Source organism: Montipora foliosa, chromosome 3, assembly GCF_036669935.1.
Source record: "Montipora foliosa isolate CH-2021 chromosome 3, ASM3666993v2, whole genome shotgun sequence".
NCBI classification, from domain to species: Eukaryota; Metazoa; Cnidaria; class Anthozoa; order Scleractinia; family Acroporidae; genus Montipora; species Montipora foliosa.
Window position 1 is genome coordinate 56,881,305 of NC_090871.1, and position 8,275 is coordinate 56,889,579.

The following is an 8,275-nucleotide window of genomic DNA, read 5'->3' on the forward strand; positions in this document are numbered from 1 at the left end:
TTGTAAAAATTGTGAGACCAGTGAAGACGTTTCTTAGTGTGTGCTGATAAAAGACGGAAAAGAGACAGTCGTAGTCATTACATCAATAGTCATCACTTCTCTGACGATTGCTATATGTTTGATATGTTGGCGTGCTAGGCCTTGCAGGAACACCCCTGCAAGAAAAGAAAGAATGTTCACGGCCTTACAAGAGCCACATGGCCTACTGTTTGGGTGTTGTTTTTGATAAAGGTATTGCTATCACTATTTCTTCTCATCTTTGAAGCCTTCGATGAAACTGACGAAAACAAGTCAATGTATTTGACGTCGAACAGTTGTACCCAGAGAATTTCCGCTGCTAAGGCATGTGGAAATCGTTGGCTTACAGTTTTTGATAACGATAACAACAATTCCATCGCCCGTCGGCGATAATGCACAGGAACAGTTGTTATGATCTGTAGAAAAAAAATATTGGTATCCTTGACTTGTAACATACATGCGCAGTCGGTGTTATTCAGAGAACGGAGGCTTTTTTCCCGAAAGCAAAGATTAAATTGTTCAAGTATATTGTGGACTCATTATTTTCAACCCATGATTCCGAAGAACAAGAGTTGTTAAGATTGTTGCTTTGCGGTCTCCTTTTGCTGGCAAAAATTTTAACCCCATTAAGAGAAATGAGGGGGAGAGAAAGGGCTTGTGGGGGCGTTGGCCGAATATTTAGATCGGAAGTCTGTTTCCCGAGCATGAAGTCATTCGAACTTATCTGGCACTGTGTCGTGACGACCTTCATCCAAGAGGCCATTAGATATTCTCCCACTCCGGTTATGGGGCAGAATATACAAATTTCCTTGCTTCTGAAACTCGTTTTCACCAATAAACCGTAATTCCACTCCGAACGCCCTTTTTGATTCTCCTGAGTTTGGGTACGTCTCCGGAAACAAACTTACATTTTCGTGACATCTCCGGGGCGTAGCGTCTATATACGCACGTACGCCCGTGCGTACAGCTCAAATCCGGGAATTCCTACCCCATGGAAGCATTATTTTTTTTAGTCGTAAAATCGGGCCAAATTTTTTAAATTTCAAATTAAAGTGGTGTCTGTGTGTGAGTATTTCCAGTATCTTTTCATTAACCCATACAGGCCTGGCCAAACGGATCCAACATCATCCAACATTGTTGGACGCTGTTGAAAAGTGTCGTAAGAGGTGGCCAAACGAATACAACATGTTGGATCCAGAATTTTGGACTCAAGAGTCTAGAACCAAAATCTTCCCAGAATCCTTAGAAAACAAACTCTCGCCATGTTGATAATTGGCGTTTTCAAGTTCCCTTTAAAATTATCAATAGAGTCACTCGGTGTGATAGCAAGAGGACGGCTTTTCCAGAATCTGGGAACTGCAACAGCAAATGCCCGGTCTCGAAAGGTCTTGCACCATGCAGGTGTGAGGTACCTTGAGAAGACCCAGGAGTCAGAGCGTAAGGAGTAGCTTCCCGGGGTCTTGACTTGCAAAAGATCCTGCAGATACGTTGACACCTTGGCCTTTACTGCAAAAAACGTAATAGTGGACGAAAGCAAAAAACAACTCTACCCTTCGAAGCCACCACACAGTGTCAGTCTTCAGTATCACCAGTCCCCCAGTTCCCGGTTATTTTTTAAGGATATGTTATAATGATGATGCTGATGATGTTATAACGGACTTTGCGACGTCTTGCTCTTTGCTTGTACTGTGTACCCCCTGCTTGTGTTGTAGCTTGCTGCAGAGTAAACTCGGCACATGGGTAAAATAAACAACTCAACTACTGCATATTCCTTCGCATTTGTTTTTTGAGCTTTCCTTGGAAAATAATCGGAAATTATATTTCCGAGACCCTAAATCTCAAACTTTTCTGGGGCAGCATGCCCCCAGACCCCCCCCCCCCCCATTAGGGAACTTAAGCAACGACAACGGCGACGGCAACGAGAACGTCATCTCAAAATGTAAATTCGCGTTGTTTTAATCGTTTCGTGACTATTTCAACCTTTTTAACATGACAAGGGTGTGGTAGTTCCTCAAAAATGACACTGGTCAGAACGGCGCTTAATTTAGGGGACAAAATGAAAATTTATCCTCAAGTGCTGACGTTGTTCATAAAACCTTAAATTTGGCTATTTCACGTTGTAGTTTTGCTGACGACGGCAAAGAAAAGGACAAAAATGAAAAACGCACGTGCAGGGCGTGCAAAGCTATTGTTTTTGTCCACTAAATATGCAAATTTGTGACGTTCTCGTTGCCGTCGCCGTTGTCGTTGCTTAAGTTCCCTATTCTTCGTGTGCGCACACCTTCAAAATCTCACCTCAACATCCATTTACTATAAATATATGTACATAGAAGCAATTCAATGTAAACTCTCATTGTACCTGAAGAAGGCTGGTTTGGCCAGCCGAAATATAGTACATCTCTAAAATCAAATCTACGTTGTATCAGCTCTTGCTTAAAACATTTAAAATCTCACGCTTCGCCTCTGAATCTATAAATAACTCAACTGAAATTAGCATATCCCAAGGGCTAGACTAGGCGACTCCCTCTGTCTCCTTCATTCTCTCTTGACCCCATCTAATACCGGTCAAGCATACTCGTGCATCAAGTAGACCCAACGTTTCATGGTTTTGCCTTCCCAGGAAAAGACCTTGTACAATGATAGCTACTCAAAGGTAGGTGTTTTGGCTGAATACCTGTGAAATGCCTGAAATTTATGATTTGTCAAGACGGAACAGAAATAGCTATCCGAGACAAAGACACAAGACAATAGTACCCTTGTTTAAACACACTGGTGCTTCTGTTTGAGGTAAGTCTGGCAACTGTTTTGGCGACAATTCGAGTTATTTTCGGAATCAAGTTACCTGGCCTGAATGGAATACTTCACGCGGAAAGTCGGAAAGTGGCATTCGTTTTTTTAGATCCTGTTGGTTAGCACACCGCATGAAGTCTATTTTCATAGCGGTCACCGCCACTACCTACGGTGGCCCACATCTGCCACGGCAAAACTTACTTTTCCACGGCAAAACTTACTTTCTCACGGCAAAACTTACTTTCTCACGGCAAAACTTACTTTTCCACGGCAAAACTTACTTTTCCACGGCAAAACTTACTTTCTCACGGCAAAACTTACTTTTCCACGGCAAAACTTACTTTTCCACGGCAAAACTTACTTTTCCACGGCAAAACTTACTTTCTCACGGCAAAACTTACTTTCTCACGGCAAAACTTACTTTCTCACGGCAAAACTTACTTTTCCACGGCAAAACTTACTTTTCCACGGCAAAACTTACTTTCTCACGGCAAAACTTACTTTTCCACGGCAAAACTTACTTTTCCACGGCAAAACTTACTTTTCCACGGCAAAACTTACTTTCTCACGGCAAAACATACTTTTCTACGGCAAAACTTACTTTTCTACGGCAAAACGTATTTTTCTACGGGTCCGGAATCCGGAATGGGGAATCCGGAATAAGAACTTGAACCAAAGTCACTTAAAATGATCCTGCGTCGTGCAAATGTTTACTTTCATCTCGTTGAGTAATTTGTCACATGCTGACTCCTTTTGGGAGGGGATTCATGTCGTAACATCGGATGAGAATCCAACTGTCTGGGCTTTTCTTTTTCGTGATGGTGGGGTGATAATGTTTTGACATCAAATATTACAGCAATTGTCTTCGGGCGCTCGATTTTCTTGATTACACTCGTTTGTTGATCTCTTAAGGGTTCGTTCGATTGACCCTATTACGGAATAAAAATAGGTGCAGTGATGATTTGAAATAGTATGTTTGGTGTAGTTTTTACTAGTAAGCAACTATAGGATGTTGAAGATATGTTTAAAATTTCATTTCAGTAAGTTTTTCGTTTCCATGTGAATCTCTGTAAAAGCGAAGGTTTCTGAATTCAAATCTGTGTATTCCTATTCCGGAATAAAGCCGATCGAACGCATCCTTGCATACGTACAATACTTATGGAAAAGCATTTTACCACACGGAAATGAAAAATTTTCAGATCCCTCTTTCTAAAAACATACAGGAAAATAGGTAATATCTAAAACAATTTTCAGCTTATTTCAAACAAAACAATTTCTTCCCAAGTACTTATAGCGGTTACCATTCACACGTGCCCCTTAACGACTTCTTTCATTTTTCCTTCTTTGGGTGGACGTCAGTCAATCAATTTAGTTTCGAAAAATGAAAACAAAATCGTTGAGGGCGTGTGACCGATAACCGCTGTAAGCTCACATAACTCTTGGGAAATTCAGCCTGAATAGACTCATCTTTCCCTGTTGTAAAGTGTGACTATTTTACCTTAAAAAATGACGAATCATACGCATATACGAGTGCAGCCAGAGAGAGTCTAGTTGAACTCACGGTCAACACATCGGAATGGAAAATGATGGTTATCGATCTTCCAGGCGCTTCACTCTATACTGGGTGCAATAAGTATAACAACTTTCTTGATAAAAAAAAAGAAAGAAAGAAATGCATTCGATCAATTTCTAAAGAGAAAATGCTGTGAAAAGTGCTGTTGGATTACGACTTCGTTCACAGTACATATATCATGGCCTCCTTCTGCCTTGTAGGCAGTTGATCATTGGTATATGCACTTAGACTCGTGACTGCGAAGACCGATTCTGGAGACGCAAGGCCTGTGGCAGTGTAAACACTGCGTAAATTATAGCGTTGGACGCGTGGAAGTCTTCTTCCTCTGTCTCTTTTCCACCCAGGTCCTCATCCTCTCTACCTCTGCCCGTTTGCAGCCCGTCTTTACAGCTACCCTCGACTTAACACGGTCGTCAGCCAGCCATTCCGAGTTGCCGACACTGATTCAACGTGGCTGCCTTCATATCTCGTTTGCAGACGTCTTTGTAGCGAAGAAGCGGCCGTCCTGTCGATCGTTTGCCTTGAGACAGCTGTCCATAGAGTAGGTCTTTTGGAAGGCGCTCGGGGCCTATGGCCCAGCCAACGGCGTAGTCTACGCTCTGAGAGGAGGTACTGGATAGTTGGCAGTTCTGCAGTTTCAAGTACTTTCTGGTTGGTGATTTTATCCTTCCAGGTGATCTCGAGAATTTTGCGGAGGAATCTGAAGTGGAGTGTGTTCAGTCTAGCTTCTTGTCTTGTGTATGTAGGCCATGTCTCTCTCCAATACAACAGAATGCTGAGGACGCAAACAGAGCATTCAAGTCACTATTCAGGGAGAGATTGGAGGTGATTGTTGAGTTAAGGTACTTGAAGGCGTCCAAAGAGTTGAGTGCTTGGTTGCTGATCAGGATGGTCGGCTCAGCATCGGTCCCCGGCATTGCCAGTACCTCAGTCTTTATGATAATGGTAAAGCGAAATTCCTGGCAGGCAGTCGCGAAGCGGTCTATGATCGCTTGTTGTCCGCTCTCTGTGTGACTGACAAAGGCAGCGTCGTCGGCAAAGGGCATCTCTCTTAACAGCACTGTCTTCACTTTTGTCTCAGCGCGGAGACGAGTCAAGTTCAGTAGCTTTCAGTCGTGGCGTGTACGGTGGAGAAGGCCCCCCTCACTGCAGAACTGGAAGGCGTGTTGGAGGATGAGATGGGAGGATGGGTGCCCACACGCAGTCTTGTTTATCTCCACTGCGAATTTTGAACGGGCGAAATCAAGAGTCCTGTTGGCGAAATATTATAACTAAAAGCATACATACACACAATTAAACGAGATGCTTAATCAACTTTATTTATCGTCGACTTTAGTAGTACCTTACTAAATGAATAGTTGAGCTTATTGCTTTCCGTGGTAATTTTAGCCTTTCTACCACTTTCACTGTATTCCGGATTCTGGATTCCGTTTCCAGATTCCCTTTCCGAATTCATATTTTAGGCAAAAAGTAAGTTTTGCCGTGGAAAAGTAAGTTTTGCCGTGAGAAAGTAAGTTTTGCCGTGGAAAAGTAAGTTTTGCCGTGGAAAAGTAAGTTTTGCCGTGGAAAAGTATGTTTTGCCGTGGAAAAGTATGTTTTGCCGTGAGAAAGTAAGTTTTGCCGTGGAAAAGTAAGTTTTGCCGTGGAAAAGTAAGTTTTGCCGTGAGAAAGTAAGTTTTGCCGTGGAAAAGTAAGTTTTGCCGTGGAAAAGTAAGTTTTGCCGTGAGAAAGTAAGTTTTGCCTTGAGAAAGTAAGTTTTGCCGTGGCAGATGTGGGCCACCGTAACTACCCGGCTGTTGAACACCCAATTTATTGTTGATAACTTGGACGGGAAACGTCATAGGCGGGTTTCCTAGGAGGTATGGATGATTCTTGGAATTTTAAACATGGTCTTGATAGTAGCCGACAATTACAGAATTAAAATAAAAACGCTATTGCAAGGATTTAGATATCAAACTATTTTTTTCTTCTTTTACGATCGGCAACATGCTCGGCGTGAAAGACCCTATCCCTGGCGGGCCCCGTTCAAATGTGGTTTACAAGTTTACATGTGCAGGTTGTAATGCCTGTTGCGTCGGCGAAACGGTCCGGCATTTTTCCACACATGTGTGACCAGTGATAGGGTCTCTCATATTTCCAAATATCTGCAGAATTCTGAACATTGTCACGCCTCGTGTTCAGCAGATTGTTTTCGTGTCTTAGATCACGCCTCCATCAGTTTTCAACTCAAGATAAAAGAGGCTATTCATATTCAGAGAGAACAACTCTCTTTGAATCAACAGTTACACCATGTCAACCTTAAACTATCCTTTTGATTTCTACATTTTCACGCTATACTTAATTCCATTGTTACTATTTTTCACATTAGCATTTTCTATTTATTATAAATTCAGCTTCCACGGCTTTGTATTCTACTAACTGAGGATGGCAGAAGTTTAGAAACATGTATTACAAACTGAAAGGTTTCGTCTTTTTTTTAAAGAACTTTAAACATACTGGGCTGGGTTAATATGGAATGGGCATGCTCATGCGAAACGTCTCTACTTGTCTAATACGACGCAAATTTAATAATGGTAAGAGGCATTTGTCCGCCATAGTCAGTGAAACAACAACGCTGAGCACAAGACGATAATTTTTGCGCTCCTTTTCTCTCTTGACGTCAGAATTTAATTCACGAACAGTTAGCTAATCATGATAAAATGTGCCAAGAACATTCATTTTCGAATTCCTCTTCGCCTGAATAGACTTCCTTAAGCTTAATATCACAATCTTATTCAGTCCTTTTACGTCAGCAAGAAAATAACTTCCCGTCAGGTTTCCACTTTCCCTTTCTTCAAAATATAAAAATAAATGTTGGACCAAATTGTTTCAGGCCAAATTTGAGAGAAAAACCGTAACAACTTGCTGGTCTCGGTTTAGTCAATCTGTTTCGTCCAACTTTACCTCCCACTCCCCCGGTGTACTTGCTTTAAAAGCGTGACAGGGAAACAGTTCCTGCCAATTTTGATGATTGATGTGATGATAATTGCTGCCGAACTCGGAAAAACGTGAATGTTGCTACGGGGCATCTACCGTATATCAGAAGAATTAAACGACGGCTCCTATGAATTTGTAAGGTGAGTAATTTAAGGATATTTCATTTTTCCTTCGTGTTATCACCCATACAAAGATAATGTTATTTTTGACCCTCTTTAAACTGCTTCGTGCCTAAATTTTGTTTTCTAGAGCATTGCTCACCAATATGCTAAATAATAATATATTGATGCGTCCTTTAGTCGAATCGCCACCTTTCGCTGAGCGAGTCCTCCTAATCCACACTGTATAAAAAAACTGACCCAAAAACAGGAATACGCTTACATTAAACGAAATTGCGCTTTACTCATTGGCGGTCATAATTATAACGCACACAATTATGTATGCAGCGTATACTCTTTCATTACCGGTAATTCATAATTCACAATTCAGTTACCCGGCAAAATATTACTTATTTAGTATCATGAATTATTTTAAATAACAATGGCTTCAAAAACATCTTTTTTGCCATGAAATAAGAGAAATAACCACAACGGCATCAGATGAATACTGGTTTATACAGCTTTTTCTACCCAAATATTGACCTTTATGTATTCTTAGTATTACGAATAACGACAATAATGTTTTCACAGACTGAGCTCCTTACTGTGGTTATCAATTCACAAGCCATTTTAATTATCTACCCTAACAGCATGAGCTCCGGACCTCTTCAGTCAAAACAAATAGCATACAGCCATCAAACATCGATACGTGGCAACTATGGCGCGTTTTTCTCATCAAAATTAAATTTATCACTCGTTTTTGCAAACGACCTTCCTTTTATTCAAACGCAACCCTGTGCGCAACCCTGACAAGTACGTC

At 41.4% G+C, this 8,275-nt stretch overlaps 1 protein-coding gene across 2 annotated transcripts in view; it reads left to right on the forward strand.

Moving 5' to 3' along the window:
* The first annotated feature begins 7,442 nt into the window (after window positions 1-7,442).
* Window positions 7,443-8,275, forward strand: part of LOC137997755 (uncharacterized) — a 121,205-nt gene continuing 120,372 nt past the window's right edge. Inside the window, exon 1 of one of the 2 annotated variants that reach the window (XM_068843984.1) lies at window positions 7,443-7,497. The gene's annotated coding sequence lies outside the window, so the exon portion shown is untranslated. The remainder of the gene's footprint in view (window positions 7,498-8,275) is intronic. The other variant, XM_068843970.1, reaches the window with a different exon arrangement.